Here is a 21,261-nt window from a genome sequence, read left to right as displayed (position 1 = left end):
CAGCCCCTGGGATTTGATGTCTTTTGGAATGGAGCTCCTGTTGCTTTTCTTGGTAACCTGTGCCCCAACAGCAAAACCAGCTTTTCCTTGTCCAGGCGTTTCAGGTTGTGCCCATGTGTTTCTGAGTATCAGAAATGAATCAGAGCGTAATTCACCTTCTCCATTCTGCTGCCTTCCAGTGTACTCTGTTAACATCTTCTTTCCTTTCAAGTCTGTCATTTGCAGTTTCTCACATGTTAATAAAAGTAACTTCAGATCTAAAAATATGCCTTGATATCTTGTGCTTCTGTATGCCGCCTCAGAATGGAAGAATAAATGACCTCCTTCCTCACACAAGTGCTTTACTTTCTATTTAACCTTGCCTCTTTGAGCTGTACTGAGCCATTGCACTGGTGTCCCTGTTGCAGTGCTCTCTGCACATCCATGGACAGTGATGGGAGAGTTTCACTGGGTGTGGGTTTTGGTAGGGAGGTCAGTAGGGAGGGCTGAAGCCCTGCAGATCTGTGCAGCATGGGTTTTAGCAGGCTGGAAGCCTACATCTCAGCCTAACTTGTTGAGCAAGTCACTTCTGGCATATAGTTAATTAGGATTTCCATGACTTATCAGGATGAGGAACTGAAGAGTTCAGTAACAATTGTGGGCACTTAACCCATCTGTGTGCTGGTTGTCCCTGTGTGGTAGACAGACTGATTGCATGCAGTGAAACAGCCTTTCTCACCATATCCGTTTGGAAAGTTCTTTGAGGCTGAGGTATCTCACAACCCAGACCCATAGGAGATCTCAGGTGTTGGCAAGGTTAGTACCTGTCACGTGTCATCAGCTACAGAGCAGGTAAGATACATCCACCACATAAATCCATGCTGGCCCTTTTTTTTTCTGTAGCTTATGCTGGTACAGGAGCAAAGCCATATTTCTGCTCACTCATCTTTTCAATTTAATGAACAAGATGTTGGAAATAAAACTTCTAAACAATTTTAGTTTATGTGCTTTACAAGGGAGCTAAGATCTCTTGTGTTATCTAAGACAAATGCAGCTCTAAAAATATCTACTTATTTGTGCTTTTGCTTACAAAGTTCTTTGAGGAAAAAAGAGTATGCTTCCACTTGAATCTGTTTGTTGATGAACTGTTTACATCCTTCAGATTTGTTGTTGTATTTGTAAAATAACCATGGAATCTGTGGAATGTAATCATTTGTCAATGGAAACTGCAATATAACAAGTTCAGTAAGTTAACAGTAAAACCAGAATAAGGCAGTCACCTTCATCTGGCACAGCCATGCACAAACCAGAGCATCCCCATGACTCAGCAGACCAAACCAAGAAGAGACTTGAGCCATTTCACAGCACTGTAGGAATCACAGAATCATGGAATGGCTTCAGTTGGAAAAGACCCCAAGGATCATCAAGTTCCAACCTCCCTGTCATTGGCAGGGTTGCCAGCCACTAGATAAGTACTAGATCAGGTTGCCCAGGGCCCCATTCAACCTGGCCTTAAACACCTCCAGGGATGGGGCATCCACAACTTTTCACAACCTGTTCCAGCACTTCACCACTCTCTCAGTAAAAAACTTCTTACTGAATCCATCTTCCATTATTTTTGTGATAGGATTATTTATTTCATTTCTGTTATGAAACCTTTCATGCTTTTCCTTTCCTGACTCTCATCACTCGTTCCAAGATTTCTAGGCCTAGCAAAGCACAGGTTTTAAATTTTTTCATCATCATCCTTCCCAAGACACAAAGACATGACACTTAATAACTTCTTATGAAAGCTGGAATCACTATATAATCTGCAGGTTTTGGATAACATATGATTAATGAACCCATTGAATGAATGAAGAGAGAGCATCTGAAAGTCTGTCTCACTTTATTGTTACTACCTGAATAGGGTTGTCATAGGGGCCAGTGAGTAGAATAGCTACTTTTAGTTTTTGTGTGGGCACTGAATGTTAAAGATTCCAGCATCCCTTCTTATTCTCAAATAATGAACATTGTGAGGGATGTGAAGTGATATGACAAATCATGCTTAGTATAATTATATAATCATTTTCTTGAAGGCTGCCAGTAACAAATCCACTATCTTGGAAATACTTTCATTCCAATATACATTAGGTGAGCTGGAAAAGAAAGCATCTGCTTTTACCTCCCACCACATTCTTAAGACATCTCTCTGTTTCTATCATTTTAAAAAGCTGAAGGCCTGACATGCAATTTATGATAAAGGAGAGAAGTGTGACAATGTGCATCATGCAGGGACAGAGATACTACAGTTAATTTGTGTTGAACGCTCCAGATACAAAAATCCTTCAGGAAATGTGGATAATATTTGACAAACTATCATGCCAGTACTGATACATTAGTTTGAGTATCTTGCTTGACTAATATGACTTCTCCATCAGCATATCGCTTGGCTCTGGTAAAAATGTGAAAAAAAAAGGTGTTTGCTGCTTTCAGTAGATAATAGAAACAAAGAACTCCATCTAGACATAGAAGTTCACAAAAAAAAAAAAAGGATATTTTCCTAATATTAATGTTTTACAGCTTTTTTTTGTTTTCTTTTGATGTATGACGTAGGAATGAACTTGCTTACGTGAAGACAGAAAGAAGTGTTTATGCCCCTTGTTCCAGTCCTGAACACTGAAGTCGATGAATGAATGCTGCTGATTTCTTTGATGACTGTCACTCATTGCAACATGTCACTGCCTAACTCTAAAGACGTAAATAATTCTAGTGTAATCATATCAGTAGGCAAATTTAAAAAAAAACACTTTGTCCTAATTGGACAAGGTAAGGAACTTTGCTAATTCCTCAGGTGATGTGACTTGGAAGCTAAAAATAAAATTGAAGTAATGCCATTGTTTTGTGATTATATTACAATCTATTGGGTTGGTTTTGTTTTGATTTGTTTTGCTTTAAGTATGATATGTGCTGTAAGATCTATAGTGAACATATGTAGAATATAGAACTGGAGTTTGAAAATGAACTGGCCGAAAACATGTTTTGAACGTATGTCATGTTAAAATGTTGCAGAATAGCCTCTGTTCCCTGATGTGTTCTGTATGAGCTAGTACTTTATGTAAAAAACTCCGTCTGAGATGCTCACCATGATTGTGATGGGAGCTCTTGTAATTTGACTTAATTATTTTGAGTTAATCTGAAAATTTCTTCTGGGCTGTTGGTGTCTCAACTGGCTCCTTGAAACTGAACAATATCCCAGACAGAGCAGAATTGGCAGCATTGGAGCTGAGATAGCTGCCTGTGGCTGGTTCAACAGATTCTTGCCCAAAATTCAGAGACTATCAACTTATTTCCATTGGGAAAGGAAACAGATGATAGAGTTGCTTATTTCTTTGAGAACCTGATTATTTATAACAAAGTGCATTTGCTTTAAGAGGAGAGAATTCGAACAACAGTCTTTTTTTTTTTTGTTAGTCCCAAGATGCTTTTCATCAGGAGTATGTTATGGCTGTTGCTTTTGTTTCTTTCTGTATTCTTTCTTCATCTTCTCAGGCTGTCATTCACATACCTCTATGAAAGACTACCTAGTGAAACCCTTGTATGTATATAGCTAATACTTCTCAGTAGTCTCATATCTGATTGTTTAGTTGGTTTTCATTGTTATCTGTATCTGTTTTGATGGGAGATGCCTTTGGTGGCATGATTTCAGCCACCCGGTTTCTCAAAGGGACTCTGTAGGTTCTTACACATAATACAGGTGAAAAATAACAATTACGTAGTGCACGATCAGTGAGGTTTAATCAAACCCAGATAAGGATGTATTGTGAAAGATCCAGGAAACACATCTTTTCTGCCTTTCCCCTTTTTCAAGCTGTCTGTTACAGAAGGAGAAGAAGAAATATTAGGTGTCCCTTGAGAACAGGGGTTAAGCATTCTTACCATTTGCATTGGTAACCGCTGGATGTCACTAATGCTTCACACAAACATAGAAATCCATGTACATTTTCCAGGCTGTAAAAAAAAAAGAAGACTTAAGGAGCTGGCCTGGAGAAGTATTTCTGTTTAGAGTGGGAGCAGATTGTATCAGTGTACAACAAAAATAGAGCCGGTTGGGATCACCAAGTTGTGTTGAACTGGATGACTTTATAAGTGGTAAGCAGATCTTCTATTGTAAGACTTCGAGAAACAAAGCCTGCAAAGGTTTTTTGCACATATCAGTTAAGAAACATGAGCACAACCAAGCTGCTAGAGAAACTACAAATGGAAAGGCATTGATATGAGTTGGCATGCATGTATATTTTACCCTTGTGTGTAGGTGTACACACATGCACACACAGACTTCACCTATTATCAGCAAAGGAGAGGAAATAATGAAAAAGGCTAAGATATGTCACTTCTGTATAAACCAGTTAAGAGGAAGAATACGTCTGAGGATTTTAATAACTGCAATTTAAAATGGCAAAGCATCTTCTGCCAGCATCACCACATAGGTTCCTCTACTGTTGTGCCTTTCTGAATAACTTGCACTGCAATTCTCAAAAAGGCAACTTACTCAGTGATTTATGCTGTCATGACTTTTGCATTAAATTATCAACCACTAGGATACCTGCTGCAGATGTATGTAGGATTTCTAGACTTCTGTTCAAGAAATCTCAGAGAGATATTTCTATTTATGCAGCGCATATGCCAAATATCAGACATATCCCAGCTGCTTCAGATTTGCTGTGAATTGAGAGATCAACTGTGCAGCCACTGTGCAAGGGATGGCTGCCTACTGCCATCCAGGCAGCTGCTTTGGTCAGATTCAGCAGCCTCAGTTGCCATCCCCTTGCAGAGAATGCCATGAATTCCCTGACGTACCCAGACAATCTGCTTGTGCACCACCAGCGATCTGCCGAGGTCTGTCTTGTTTCTACAAATCCCAGAAAAATAGCCAGACTGCTTATTCTTCCAAGACAAAAACTGCAGAAAGTAAAAGAGGGTGTGCCAGGCTTAAAACTCTATAACCAAGCAACAGAGAGCAAAAAAAGAAAAAAAGATACACTGTATACATATACTATACTATACTATATACTGTATACAGTATGGCCTGCTACACAAATCAGACTGGACAGGGCTCCGAACAACCTGGTCAAGCTGTAGGTGTTCCTGTTCATTGCAGAGAAGTTGGACTAGTTAGACTAGATGACCTGTTAAGATCTCTTTCAACTCAAATGATTCTATGATTCTATTTTTTCAAACTACATTTCATTCTTTATTCTTTTGCTATCCTTGTTCTGAATACTATTATTTTTTGCTTATTATTATTTATTGTCTGTTAACTGTCCGCTCTCTTTTCCTTCCATTTCTAGATTAAGGTTTCATTGCTCTTTCATAATTGTCATCATTTTGATGCTTGTCAGTTTACTAAAGCCTAGGCCCAACTCAAAGGAAAGTGTCAGCAGAACTAATGTATGAAATGTATGAATCTTACGGTGTGGCATACAAAGAAAACCCAGTCAAAGTATAATGATGCTTGGTGTACTAATCATCTTGCTATAACTCTATGATTTCACATGGGTTATACCAACAGAATAAAAATTTAATTTCTTTCTATGAGCAAAAAGACATGCTGAGTCAACATTTGTTGATGGGAGCTGAATATGAGAGAGACATTTGCAATTCTAAGGGACTGATCATTCATAGAGAGAATAGCTACAGCTCTCTTCTGGCAGTCCCTGGGCCAAGGACAGATGCTTGCAAGAAGTCTTGTCGGTTCCTTTGTGGAACAGCATCCTGCTGTAAGACCTTGGGGAGCTGAAACTTTAATCTCGACTCTGGCACTGAGTTTCTTTCTGATCAGAGGCAATGTACTTAACCTTTACTTGACTCCATTCCTTCACATTTCTAAAAATGACACTGCACAGCTAGAAACTTAGTGATATTAAAGAAAAAATAATGATCCTAAACTCTATTGAAGTTAAGCTTACCCAAAGGTCTGGAAAAAAAAATCTCTTTTATGAGAAAAGCTGTATTTGATTGGAATTAATTTTGCCCCTTCCTACCAGGATGCTGTCAGGCTGCATTGTTTTCTTCTGAGAAGAATTCTTAATCCTTATGCAGATGGGAAGTAACAATAAACACCATCTGCTGTAAATTCGGTTACTCTCTTAGCAACCACTGTGATCAGGCTCTGTCTCAGCCTCTCATTTCTCTAGGCTGAAGTATGCATTGGCACTTCAGCTTGTATCAGAGCAAGTGATCAGAAAGAAAGTGGAAATGAGAAATGAAAAATATTTCTTCCTCTCCTCTTTGTGAGATCCTTCCCTTCCTGCCAATCCTGCGATGTTACTGCTGGGGAGCTCTGCTCCTCACCCACCTTCCTCCTCTGGGGGTGGTGAGAGAGGTATCATCAAATGTTGGCAACCTTTTGGCTGCTCAGTGCTGGGAGCCATCCCCAAAAGTAAATAGGATCAGCAGGAAAGGGCTGCTTACAGGAAAGAAGCTTTAAAGCTGCCTGCCTCTGGCAGAGCTGGTGGGGGAGAGGGCCAGCAAGGCACTTGATTGCAATATGGATTCCCCCATCCCATCTCACCCTCACTGTTTGCCTCTCTGGTCAGCCATCAGTCTCCTCTTAGAATCATAGAATCATGGAATGTCTTTGGTTGATCTTCCCTGCTTCACCCAGAGATTGCTCCATGATTACAGCATGCCAAGTTGTTTAGGACAGCAAGTGTATGGACAGACACTTGTTATTCACTTGGCATGGCACTGCTCCATGTAAGGTGATTTAAAAAGAGAATGATCTTCCCCCCCCGCCCCAGTGTTTTACCTGGTGCCTGATCAGCACTCTCTGTCAATAATGTCCATGAGGTCTTGACCAGGATTGGGCAGCTGTAAGTTCAAGTTCTGCACCTATCACACAGAAGACATAAATTCAGAGTCTTCACAGTCATTTAAAGCACTCTTCTGATGCAGCTATATAAGGAAACCTTATTCTTACCTTGAAATCACCAAAAATATACTTGTAGATAAAGGCGTTGAATTTGACTCACTGTCAGAGGAAAGATCTTTCTCCTCTTTATACAAATATTTTGGAAAAAAATGTGCCCATCTTGACAGTTTCAAGAACTCCTCATAGAAATATTGTATGTGTCATTCCTTTTTTGTATTTGTCATGCTACTATTTTCAGTCAGCACACTGGTAGGTAGGCCTTGGCACTATTATTAATCACCAGGGACCAACCTTTTTAATCTGCCCAGAAAATATTACTAGCTCTGGCCTGGATTTGTCAACACATACCACACAAAGTAAGTTGTGGGACTCAGCTGATTGCAGTGAGCAGTGTAGACTGCTCAGTGCTGCACTCACCTGCCTGTGGACGCATCAGTTGCATGTGCTAACCAGTGGGTGCTCCTGAGAAGTGCAGGATTTATGGGCACAGCCTTGTGCTCATGTGTTGTTCCTGCATCTCGAGCACTATACAGCTGATCTGTTGGCGCTCTGAGGAAATACCCCTGCTTTCCAGACATAGATGGCTGGAGCTAGTGAGAAATACTGCCATCTGCCCAGAATTCACAGGCAAATGTGAAAAATACCCTCATTCTGCCCAGGCAAACTTTTTAAGTGGGAAAAGACCATATTTGAGACATATGGCAGATGAGATGCAGTCTGAGTCACTGTCATCTAATGCTGTACAGTTAAAGCTGGGAAGAAAAAACAAAGCAACAAGGTTATGATATGCAGTCCTCATTCTGTCCTTAGGCCATCTTTGTCAGGTCTCACTTAGGCTACCAACTAACTTACACTTGGCAATAAATGATCAGAAATGACTTCACATTTTCTCTTGATTCCACCATTTTCAGCTTGTCCTCTGCCGTATAAATGTAATGAATGGCTCTCAATGGGACTCTTCTGCAGCCAAGTACTTTTTTTAAAAGAAGCTACCCCTGACCTTAGCTACAGTGTGGAAAGATATTGTAATGAAATTTTCAAGCAATTAGTTGCGTAGTGCTTTTGGCTTAGATACGATATAACACTTTGAAGAGACCACATATTCAGAAGGTTCTTAAGAATCAGATCCTTTCAAGATGGATTGCATTCAGTATCTGAAGGCAAAGCAGGAAAAATCATGAGTCATAAAAAAGTAGAACAAGTCTGTGCTTTATCAGAGGTGTAATTTATGTACACTAGGATAAGAAAGCTCTTCTTATGAAGAAGAATTTTTAGCATGCAATCTCCTGAGATATAAGCGAAGAAATTAGCAATAGAAATGACCTATTTGGTCATTAAGTCTATCCCTTTACAGCAGGATAATTTCTAAGCAATGCAGTGCACAAATAGCTCAAATAAGCTTTCATTTCTTGCACAGAAGGCTGACAGCAAGATATTACTTCTTTTTATAGAGGAAAGAGACTTGCTTTGATGAATGGTCAATGTTTGGTATAAAAAAAATCATTGTGACAAGATGACAGTGGCCACCTTTGATAGTCTCTGAAAAGCAAAAACCATGGTTTTGTCTTTTCTGTTGTCTGTGAGTATGAGGTTCCTGTGAGATACGGGAAAAAATATGCTATGGAGACTGATAAGAAACAGACATGCTCAATATTCTTTTGCTGTGAAGAATGTTTTCCATTCCTCCCTCACTGATCAGTGAGGGCCATCCTCCACTTTTGGAGTACGCATGGATTGTCCTTGCACGTAGACCTTCCATGAATGAAACTGAGTGTACTCTGCTGGGGTTCTCACTCCTCCTCGAAATGTAAAGGTGGAGGGCAGAATGCAGGGATGTAGAGGCACTACCTGCTGAACTAGCAGGTTGGCTGCACCTGAGGCACCCTGAAGTGCAGGGAGGCATCCGTGTCAGCTGCTCTCAGTGTTCCCACTCCCACTGCTTGCTGATGATCTTCATTCATTCAGTCTCACAGTTCACCGCTTGTTTCCTTGGTGCTTCCATTTCTATTTCACTTTCCTTTCCTATAGCCAGATGACAGAATGAACAACAGCTGCTTTTCATTAGCGGGTGAATCCTTGCTGGCATGCACAGGGGCCAAGGGGAAGGCATTTAATGGATGATTAGAGAATTTAGGAGCGCTTCTCAGTCTGAAATCGCAGCTTCGCACCTCCCAGACATGGGTGCAGCCTAGAGCAGGACTGACAGGTGTTTTTGACAGGCAGTCACAGTTACTGTTTAAAAAGCTGTAGGACTGAGGAAGCCCATACAGAGCATACTAGCATCTCAGCTGAGAAGAGCAAGAGGACAAAATCAGAGGAAGAAAGACACTGAAGGAGATGTAGAACTCTGAACTTACCCAGCAAACCTATATGCAGATACTGCTGAGATGTCCAAGAGTGCTGTGTGAATTGTTTGAAGTAAAGAAACCACAGGAAAGGAGCATGGAAGAGTTATGGGCTATTTGGAATACTGAAAAAAAGTGGATTGAAGACAAGAGAAGGGATAGTCCCTGTCTGAGTCATGGTGAAAACAAGTCTATAATATTCTAAGCCTTTCTGAAGCCTGCTTCTAAGTTGTTGCCTTCAGAATTCTTGGTAGTGCTGAGCTGTATGGTGCTATGCAATGATCCTTTTCCTTGCTAATTACAGCTGGATTCCTCTTGGCCAGGTAGAACCTCTCTTGATCTATGTCCGTTGCTTTTGTATCCATCTGAAGCTTTGTAAGCTGTATTTTACATGTATACTAAATGATGCCCAGTTGGGTATGTTACCACTCACATAAAAACAATGACAATATTGTTTGAAAAAGAAAGAGAAGAGCCTGGAGGAATTTTCAAGGTTAAGGTGCACTTAGAGTAGCTATAAGTAGACTAAAACCATCATCTTATCTGCTTTTCTTCTCTAACAGTTCCCAAGATCACAAGTTCTGAGTATTACACTCAGCAAGGACAAGAGAATGCAGAAGAAAGAAAGGAATACTGCTTGCAGTGTAGAAAATGCAAGTTTAAAATTTATTTCTGTCTCACAGGCCCTAAACCATTACTATTTTGTGCAGGTGGTGAGTTCAGCCGTGAAAACGCATGGGGTCACCTTGCTATGAATATAACTCACTGCTATTTTCTCTCCTTGTCTCACAAAGTATGGCATGGGTGGTTTCAGTTCCACTTTGTTCTCCCAGCTCTCTCCCATGTTGTGACATGCCTTTCCTAAAATGTTTTCTCTATTCCTATTTGTAAATTAAAAATGTTTCCAGTTCAGCTTTTCAGTTCTTCTATATATATGATAGCAATTGCTACAGAAACTCTGACTGACAGCTCAGCTGGCCCCACATTCTGTCTTTGATAGTGTCTAAAAACAAGGATATTTATTGAATCTCTGTAAAATATTCTACTGAAATTTCTCCTAATCTAATTCTTGAATTCATTCAGATGCCTCAAAGCAAAATAACAACATGGGATGTCAAACAACAACAACAACAAAAAGAAACAAAAAACAAACAAACAAAAAATTCCCAGATTTTTGACACAAACAGTGATTGCAGTGTCCCCATTAATGAAACAAAAGACGAACACTTGTTCATACACAGTAAGAACCAATCACTGCTGTGATCATGTGTCACTGTGTCCAATTCTGCATCCCATCAGGCAAACCCTCTGCAGCAACTATTTATGTGCAGGCTTTAATTCAGGATAATTTGATGCCTCCTTCTTAGGAGGAGAAACAGCTTCATGTGCCCTGTGGCACAAGGAATGGTGATGTGGGAGCAGTGGATGCATTGTGGTGGGAGGTAGTGCGTTTGTTCTTGGGAAGTAGGGTGCAGAGAGAAGTGATGGAGATGAGCAGGGAGAGGGTGGAAGAGTTAGGAATGATGAGGACAGCCATAGGGTGGACGCTCATCCCTGGGGAGAAGGTAAATTGACTTATTTTAGAGCTACTGAATCCAAGCTTGGCTGCTGGCCCAGTTTTATTTCAAGCCAATCTTTACAGCACACATTCATTCCTCACCAGGGAAGAAGAGTTTTCTTCACAACATCTGAGCTGACAGGACCAACTGGAAGCAGAGAGAGTGTGAAACGAAAGGGGGGCTTTCCACTAGTCTTCACTGGCCTGGTTGGTGGCAATCATGTAATTTGTTCCTTCAGCTCAGAAAGGTCTGCAGAGAGCAGACTCATCAGCATCTTGATTTGTCATTCTGACCCTAGGGCAGAAATCTGTGATGGTATTTTTTTTTTTGCATTGACCTCTCAGATTGTTATATTTTAATTTTTTTAAGAGAGGACACATTCCATGTGCTTTAACAACATTTGCTGTTTATTATCCTCCATCTCATTCAGATTATGGCTTGCAGCTTTTGCACACCAGGGAAGTCTGCATAATAGTTTCAGTTCACTTGTTAACAGTAATTATTTTTTCCTAGCCTCTCATTTGATGTACGCTTAGTAGCTTGGCCTCTAAGAGATGTAATTAGTGATTCCTGCAGTTTGCTATGGAATGGGGCAATTGCATCATTAAAGTCAAGATAAGTCTTCACTTTGTGTTTCAGACACTCACATAGCATGTTATGCATCAAGGGAATAAAAACAATGAGAACCTGCTCTTAGAACTTTGCCCCAGCTATTTCTGCCTCTCCCAGCTCTAACGCAAAGTGATAAAACACGGATTTATCAGTGCAGGTGAAGGGATATTAGCTGCCCCCACAGCACCAGCTGGCATGTCACTGGCAGGCGTGACATGGGGTTACAGAGTGCCGCTCCTTCTACTCCCCTCACCCTTTTGACTATTCAGCTAAGAGAGTTCTGGACATAGAAAGTGCACTAGCAGAGACAAGAAGTGATATTAACTCAAGAGAAATTAAGAAAACAATCCTAGCTTATTTGAAATGAGCCATATATGGGAAATTTAGGTCAATCATTCGAGAGATTTATTGTTCACTATTTTCTCTCCAGTTGTCCACTGTCTTCTTTGGAAACTCAGTTAACAACACTTGATTTTTTATTTTTTTTTCTAACATTTTCTACTGGTGGATATGAAAGCAATGTTATTTAACCTTCATCTCATTCCTGCAAAATAACCACGATGTTATTAGTAGGAATGTCTTACCCCATAGGGAAATGAAAGCACAGAAATTGTAACATACTCATCTGTGGCTATGCATAAGTGGAAGAGTGGAGAACTGACCCCTCACAGCATGCAGCTTTTGCAGTTTCCTGCCTTCCTGCTTCATTTCAATTTTGAAAGGACTCAAAAAATAAACTTTTCACTGGAAAAAAATAGAGTTTTATTTAGTAAAATTGAAATACACTATTTAAAATATTTTTTACTATTTTCATTTTATTCGCCCCCCTTCTTTGCAAATAACTAGGGTTGATTTTAAGGTAAAGACTCTGGAAGATTATTTATGAAATCCCTAAAAATGTCTCTGCTTTGGGACTCTCCTTTCCTCAAGGTCATACGCCCTATGACAAGGCACCGTTGTACCTGCACGCTCAAGACCTAACACTGCCTCAGTGATTAATAGGACACTGCCACACAGGAGACAGAAGCACGTTTTTAACAAATTGCAACCCTGTCTTAGGATCAGAACTGCATGACACTCAAAAGAAGTGGCAACTGCACCAAAACTTATGAACTTTATTTCTGTCTGCAGTGCCCTGAAAGTTAATATATAGCTGGATGGATGTCTCCAGTACTTGCTATCAAACCATCATTCTTTCAAACCACCCAAAACTTATACAGTCATCTTTTGACTGTTCTAAATGCACCAAGATGCTTCCATTCCACAACTATAAGACAGTTTTACCAGCACTAGTGCCTTATCCCTCTGACACTTTCAGAAAGCGGAGAAATTTGGTAGAAAGATTCATTTTTTGTGCTTTGTTGTCTTTCTCACTGTTTTTTTCTGTAGTCTCTCTCTTACCTACATACACTTTTCTGAAAGACATTCCTTCATGCTCTCTTCCCTACCACCTCTTATCTGTTATAGTTTTTGCTCTCTTACTCGTTCTTTCATTCCAATTCTTCACTTTGATCTTCCTGCAAGAATAGCCCAGATATTCTAATGGATTCATGTGAATACTGGTTCAGATTTAAAATTCATTTTAACCAAGAGAAATCTCTCTATTTCAGCTTTAGACAAAAATAGTATAACAAGAACTGGAGTTTGGCCTATTTGGTGTCTTCTTCAGAAGAACAGATCACACATTGGAATTTGGCAAATCAGCCCCATATGTTATTTTTTTCCCTTTGCAGAAATCCAGTCCTTTGGTAGGCTTTGTACATGCTTCCCCATTTCCGAATTAACTGCATCTCTTTTAATTTTAATACACAGACTCCCTTATAAATGTTTCATATTGTAGCAATATCAGTATTTCCTTGAAGAAGATACCCATTAGTTTTTTTACTTTCTTTGACAAGCGCTGCCTTGCCTAAAACCTGAAATCATTTTTTGAAGATGTCCTTTTAAGCTCAGTTAATTGGTCTGTCACATTTATGTATCAAGCATTTAATTCCTCATTCTTGCTGTATCAAATAGACCTGGAAAACACAACATTTCTCTAAAGCATGCTACCAAAAAGATCAAGCCCAACTTCTTAGGCTGATTTATGAGATTTACAAGACCACTCTCAGGTGGCTGAACCTTTATTTCTCTTCCCATCACTGCCTTTCCCATTGATGGATGCACCTTCCAGGGATCTGTGAAGTGACAATGACTGTTCTGTGTAACTCTTCCTATCTTTGGTTCATATTATCCTTCTATTCCATCAAGGTTTGCCAAACAATGTAGAAAAACAACAACAGGTGGAAATCTCTGATTAAGCTAGGAACAGTGACATATGTGAAGAGCAGCTCCCATAGCATTCCCAGGAAGCACAGCTACTGATAAATGTTAATTAGTTCATTAGCATCCGCATTAGTATCTGGCAGGGTTTGATTAAGCTGCACAGAGCACAATGGGGAAGCCAGTCAAAAAGCTATGGGGATCTCAATTCGCTCTGTAGAATTCTGCCAGCAACAGGGCATCAGAGGGTTCTACTCAGTGGCAACAACAACACAAGTTACAGTAACACTACGAGAGTGAGAGGAATAGAGGTTCTACCTTATTAACAACATGAGGAAACTTCACCAAGAGTGCTATTGGGAGTGTCCATGGCCCACCTCCAGCCTTTCCCTGCTTTCTCCTTAAGCTAAAGCTTGAGGAGCCTCCAGCTCTGAGCAGTGAAGTGAGGCATAATGCAGATAGATGCTCAGCAGAGCTGGTCCACATCAGGACTGGCATGAGAAGATTGTTGCAGGCACAAGAGAAATATGACCATTGTGGTGTTTTGGTGTTTTCTGATACTGCCAATGTTGCAAGCTATTCTACTACCTTAGTATCTGTATATCCTCTGGGACAGATCTCTGTATTCTAATAAACACTTCTGTAAGAAATACCGGATGGAGAGTTTTTGAAAGCAATGCTGTGGGGATTACTCCTTCCTTCGCTGCTAATACAACACATTCTTACATCTCTATCATTTATTGCATTAGCATAATTTTGTTTCTACAAGAAGACACTGCCCGGTGCTGTTTCTTCTGTTTATTGTTCTCTTTTAATGATTGACTGTGGTGCTGATGGAAAATGTCTCCTTATCTAAGGCTCTATCTTAGAGTTAGCTATCAGTCTTTACAGGAATATCCTTGACCATCATACTATAACAGTCCAGCCTTATTCTTTTTCACAGAGAAGGAAAGGTATTTGACTTCTCACCTTATAGTCCCTCTATTTCCCAGCATCTGCAAAGTTCCTCTCCTTACATGGGAAGAACGGTCACTGAGGCTTTTGAGTGTGCAGGTGGTTCTACCATGAAGGGATGCTCCATTACCCAGGACTTGGCAGTGAAGGTGTGTAGAGGCTGCAGATAAAACAGGTGACTCTCTGGTAACAGAAATACCAGCCGTGCTCTGCCCCTACCAAACAGATTAATCCTTCTCAGCCTCCAGCAAATAGAGCTTATGAAGTGCCACAGCCCAGTTCTGGTTGTCACCTTTTCCCACTCCTCAAAGACAGAACATCACATTCCAGGTCAATGCACACATAGGCCCAAATCAGCTGGGTGGCATACTGAAATCCAGAGCTGCTGCTCCTTGGTGTCACTGTAGGACAGTAGAACTGGTAAAATCACTGCCTCCGCAATAGCTGCAGGTTGTTTTGTAGAAGTTATTTAACTATCAGCTGGGGAAATAACTTCTCCAGTCACTGAATATTGCTATGACTTTGCAGTTTGTGAGAACCCCGAGTTTACTGATTTAAATGATTACTTGCAGTATCCTCACTACTAAATTATTAATCAAGTGGCTTAAGAAAGTTCTGGTAGCAAACTTATGGCAGTTCTGGTAGCAAACTTATGGCCACTTGTTTGCCTGCTGTGGCTTAGGCTCTATTTTTTTTTGTAGTTTCCTTAGTCTGACGAGAAGCATAAATTGTCAGTTGCATGGTACTGTGCTGGAGACACATCCTTCAGAAATATGAGAAAGAGCCAATTATGATAGAAATTATTTTGGATAGCCAAAGAAAGCTGCCTTCATATGCCAAGCTTAGCTGTCTTGGCAAGTCATTAATATTAGGTTGGCAAAAATCTCCTTTTTCCTTTTAATCTATATTTTTTAATTTACTGTCCCCATTGATTTTACGGAAGACTAATATTGAGCCAATACGACCAGTGAAAAATAGGGCATTTTTACCCAGAGGAACCAATAACAAGGAGAAGAAACATGAAAAAACCAGACCAAGTTCATAGCACTGCCTGGAGGTAAGGCTGCCTGACACTTCCCAGGTAGAACTACTTTCTTTGACTGTAATTCTATAGCTCAATAGCTGCTTAGGACAGAACTTGCCTTGCTGGCTGGCTATCATAAATTGTTGTTGGGTTTTATTATTATTTTTTTTCTCTTAATGCCAGCTAAATACTCAGTGACAGAAAAGAAAGCATAGGGAAGCTTTTCATGGTATTCACCATCTGGAACAAGACATTCCAGACGGCAATCCTCTGAAACAGACCTATCCAGAAAATAATCCTCAATTCATTATGATGTATGTGGCTACTGGATAAGTCACAGCAGCCTTATAGATAGAACTGAATAGACTTCAGTTCTCTGGAGTGTTTGTGGGTTGTGCAGATGTATAAAGGAAACACTGCCTTTGTAAGAGAAGCTCACACTTTGATACTGTTAAAAGCAGAAGAAATAAATCATGACACAAATGAACTCACTGGGTGTGACTTCTGAAAGTAAAGAGGTGCTGAACTTTTCTCTTTCTTCTTGCAGTCTTGAGGAATTCCTCTGCAACAATTGGAAGCCAAGAAATATTTGGTCTGTCCTTGTATGATATGAAAAGCACTTTCTTTTTGAGTTCTGATATCCTGATCGATGTCACATTTTTAACATGACACACAGCTGTGAAAATATGCTTTATGTACATGGCATCGTCACTTCTGCCATGTCAGCTAAGTAAAGCTGAAAAATTTGCTAGTCAGAGCTGGATTGAGAATATTGTTCTATACATACACCCTGAGATGAAATTTCTGCAGTTGATGGGAGTGTAAAGAGTTACCAGTTTTTTAATTGTTTTATAGCTTTTGCCTTCAAATTTTAAGTTGATACTGAACTTTGGGAAATGAAAGTTTTGAAGTAGGTGGCTTAAAAACATTCACCAGCTACCCTGATTTTTTGAATTTACTTTTTCACCTACTTTTGCATTTTCTCAGACTTTGTTTGTTAATGGGAGCTCAGAATCCTCATCAATTTTCAGCTTCTGGCAGCACTGCTCCCAGCAAAAGTTGTGGCTTCTTAACTCGTTGGATGGAAGAAAGTGAATTGATTTTTTTTTTTTAAGAAATCTTGTCGGTGAAATTTCCATTCTTTGCAGTACTTTAGAGAGTCTGATCACTGAGATCCTGTAACAAAGGAGTAGATTAACTTTCCCATCTGTCACGACATGCTCCACCATTCAAAGCCTCATTCTGTGGCCTTTCACTGCATCCTTTGAAAACATACTGTACCAGATAGCTTTGGAAAGTAGAGTCAAAGCTTTCAAGCAGATGGTTCCTCACACTGGGTGAAAGAAGTGCATGCCTGATACTGTGACTAACGCTTCCCACCTTATGTCCTGAAATACAGCATCCTGTTTGGATCATCTCTTCCTTCTCTTTTCTTCCCTTCATAGATATGTAAACAGTTTTTGGCTTGTCCCTCATGTTGGCTTTTGGCTTGTTGCATTCAGAGCATGCCCATGACAACAAATACATGTAGCTCGTATTTCCTTCTACTGCTGTCTGCTTTCTACACCTGACACAGAGCTGAGCCTATTAGCAAAACCATTAGTGTGTATGCTCTTTTTTTTCCCCACAAGAAGTTGTTATTATTCCTCATAATAGCTGATCTCAATGACATTCATCTTGTGACTTGTTTATTTAATGTTTTCCATTTTATTTATAGATCGTTTGAGATCATCATCAGCTTGCTCCTTGTGCAGCAGAATAATTGGTCATGTGGTTCACAAAATTCCCCTGAGCAGGATAGCTTGCACAGGCACTACGTTAACACTGCATCCAAAGATCTAGTCAACATAGTATATGAAGAAGTATCTTCCTTGGCTAGAATTTTCTTGAGATGATTCTGCACTGGAAGCAACTTTTTGCATTCCAAATATTATTGCTATCTGTGTAATCACTTCTGTGCTTACTTCTCTTCATTCGATGCATGAAGGCACTTCATGCAACTTCATGAAAGTCTTTATCCGGCTCTTCGTCCTTCATTGCAGGTGGATGCCCATACTGAGTGAGAGCAACAACTGCTACAGCTCAGCATCCTGTCTCTGATACTGGCCAATTAGATGTTTAGAAAAAGAAAGTAAGAAAAAGGGCAAATATAAAACAATCTGTCTTCCATTTCTTGCAGCCTCAGCTGTGGACAGCTGGTGATCTGAGATTTTTTTTAAATTGCTTTAGAACTGATTTTCTAAATTATCTTTTATTGTTCACAAAAACATTGTCATCTAGGCATTCATACCCTCCTGTCACCTATATTTCATATCCTCCTGTCACACATTTCTCAAGTCTAAGCTTAAAATATTTTGGATTCTTGTTAGTAATTTCCCTTCATTATTAAAAGCGATCATTTGTTCCTATTCTCCCTCTTACGCCAAGCAGTTTTTAATGACAAAAGTTCCTTCTTTCCAAAGTCATGATAACCATATTCCTTTAAAAACTTACTGTGAAAGAGCTTACTGAAAGCTTAGAAAGGAGTTTTGACCTTTGAGTGCTGAGGATTCAGATTACAGCAGCAAAGCATCTGGGTCAGCGGAGGGAAGCTAGAGCTACTGAAGGTCACGACAAAACAGCTGGAGAAAACATTGAGGAGACCTAAAATTAGGACTGGCTGAGACAAAACAGGTTGGAGAGGCTAAATGATCAGCTCATGCCAGATCTTGCTCAGAAAGCTAATTCAGATTAAGCTATGCTATATGAATGCAAAGAATTATATTAAAATCACATCACAGAAAAAGGATTAGATGACTTGACGTAGAGACTCTGTATCTCATTCCTCTCCGACTGTCAGTTTAAATCCAGATCAGAGTTGTATTGCTCAAGACTTAACAGTATCGTGTGGCCCATCTGTGTACAGTATGATTATATCTGCAAGCTCTAGCAATTCAAATGGAGACAACATAGGAATTTTCCCTCTGTGTCTGCTCCACCTTGGTCTAGTTCTCACAATCAAACCTCTTAATATGTATGGGTGATCCTTGGTCCTGAAATGCCATATTAGAAACTGGGAATTAATTCAGAGTGGGTACAGCTCTTCAGACACAGTGAAGGTGGGTATATCTTAGTTTCTCCCACAACAGATATTGATGGGTAGGAGCCAAGAGCTCAGTTTCTCATCAGCCTGTTAGTGATGAAGGGTGCCAGCAGAGATGCCAAAGACTGACAAAATAGGCTGGAGGAAATACTGCATTTCCACGTCCAAGCAAGTTCATTTCTGATGGCTGATGATTGAAGACATACAGTTCTAGGTGGGTGAGGTCTTTCATTCAACCTATCCTGTTTTCTCTTTGTGCTATTGCTTACCTCTGATCTATTTGATTTGTAAATGTTACATCATTCTGAAAATTGTTTTGGAAAATATTCGGAGCTTTCCTCTTCATTACCTACGTTTGGCTTTTTGAATATGCTACACGCTCCATCTATCTTTGTAAAACTTAGTGGACTCTGCTGCTACCAAACTGTCCTACTTAATTTGAAAAAATGCAGTATTTAATTGAATTTGTTTTCATTTCCTACACTTCCATTCACTCAAACTGCTATTTCTCGAGTGTATTTTTAAAAAGCAAGGAAATAAAAATACCTAATGATCTATTTGAAACGAAGTAATGGTTGAGAGGGAATTTTAGTTTATATAAAATTATATGTTTTAGTTGACTTAGACAGGGTTCTGATTGTATATGAGAAAATTTCTTCCCTCTTTGTTTTAATGTGACCAACAGAGAAAGGAGTGAGTATTTCTTTGTAGAGTCTTCTCATTTTTCATCACAGACTTGCACCTGGTTTATCATTGAAGAAATGTTTTTACTGCATGAAAAGGGACTGTTCATTATGATATATTGTTGTGCTATGCTAGTGGTGACTTTTGCTATTTTAGTGCACAAGGCCAAAAACTCTTTCAGTCTGGAATGACTTTAATTTAAATTTCATATAACAAACTTCCATGTCAGATAGTACAGTGTGCCTCTCTTCTTTTCAGACTACTGAGAATTCTCCCAGAGGGTTATTAGTTTGAGAAGTTAGACACGTGAAGCCATAACTCTCAGCTGTTGTCTTCATAACCTGTATCTCAAAGACCCTTTGTACAAATAGTGAGGTCTTTAAAAGAGAATTCCTTGATTGTCTCTACTTACCACCTCCTTGTTTGACTCACCAAATGGTGTCTGTGCAGAGCAACTAGATTTGCTAAACTGGAAACTCTGCTCCAGCCGTGCACCAAATGCTTTCTCACCCCTGATGCAAAACATCAAGTTCTGTAACAGCTACTGGTCCATGGGACCTGATCAGCTTCACTCACCCCAGATTAACTGCTCATGCACACAGCTCCTGGATACCCCAGTCCTCAGCTGGTTGGTAGTATTGCCAAACTGACAAAACCAGACATCTTCCAAAGATAAATTCCCACTGTCTATGACTTGGTGGGATGGACAGGAGGAGCAGCTCCTTGTTGCCTCTCTGTGTGGCCAGAGGCTGCCCTGCTGGGTGAATGGAGATCAAACAAATCAATCTCAGATTTCTGGGAACAAGTTGTACTCCAACTTTCCACATAGTGTCAGGTTGGTCGAAAAAACTTTCCAGTGAAGCAAGATTGTCAGTACTAAACATGCTTTCAGCTGAAGATGTTGTATTTCTAGGCAAAACTTTTGTCAAGAACATTGTTGTCCCATACTTTCCAGTTAGTAAAAGAACCTTCAAAAGTCTTCTTGTCATCTTCTCTGCCTTTCTTGCGAGTGTTTGCTGATCACTTTTCATTTGGAACTACACTCCAAGATGGCTGAAGCTGAAGACAACCAATTCTGGTTAATCATAGCCTTCTCGTTCACTCTGACTTCTCAGCCAAAAAGAACAAACTGATAGCTATGTGCTTGTGTGTGTGTATTAGTGGTGTAGAGAGAGACAAAGTGACATATTGGAATCAGTGGGTATCGGTGGGGCTACTGAAAGGGAGAAAAAAAGCACAAGTTTAAAAACTTGAAATATGTGGACAGACAAAAGCAAAAATTCTAGAACTAAGAGAGAAAAGGAAAAGCATTGTTCAGACAAAAGGAAACAGAAAGACTATCGAGGAATAATGAAAGGAATGAAAACCCAGAAGAAAGGTATTAAAAAACCCTCACTATTTTCATGATGAAGCAATTTAATTTTATGCCCATGCATCAGTGAATGAAGTTGGCTGCACTGTCAATGAGTTTCTGAGAACTTAGAACTTCTCTTCATTTTTTCAGCAAACTTCTCTCATCTCAGCTGCAGTTTCACTTCATGAACTCAGCTGTAAGTCTCTTCTCTCCTACTGGGGCTCCAGGAACCATGACTGGCCTCTGGCATCTCACTGATCTGTTATGGAAAGCTGTGGGGGCCATCACCATCTATGTACAAAAGCAGCAGGAATGGCATCTATTTTTAGGACATCCTGCAGCATAAAACCCAAACCAGTCAGGGTCTACATTCTTATTTGCATCTGCTGACGGGTTCTCAGGCAGCATTACTGCAATTCAGGGCTTCAGAAATTATTAATTTGGACGATTTTTCATTCTTGCCTTCTAGCCATTTAAGGTAGAAGTGCATTGT

This window comes from Meleagris gallopavo, chromosome 2 (genome assembly GCF_000146605.3).
Source record: "Meleagris gallopavo isolate NT-WF06-2002-E0010 breed Aviagen turkey brand Nicholas breeding stock chromosome 2, Turkey_5.1, whole genome shotgun sequence".
Taxonomy (NCBI): Eukaryota; Metazoa; Chordata; class Aves; order Galliformes; family Phasianidae; genus Meleagris; species Meleagris gallopavo.
The sequence above is the reverse complement of the archived record's forward strand: the minus strand, read 5'-3'. Positions refer to the sequence as shown.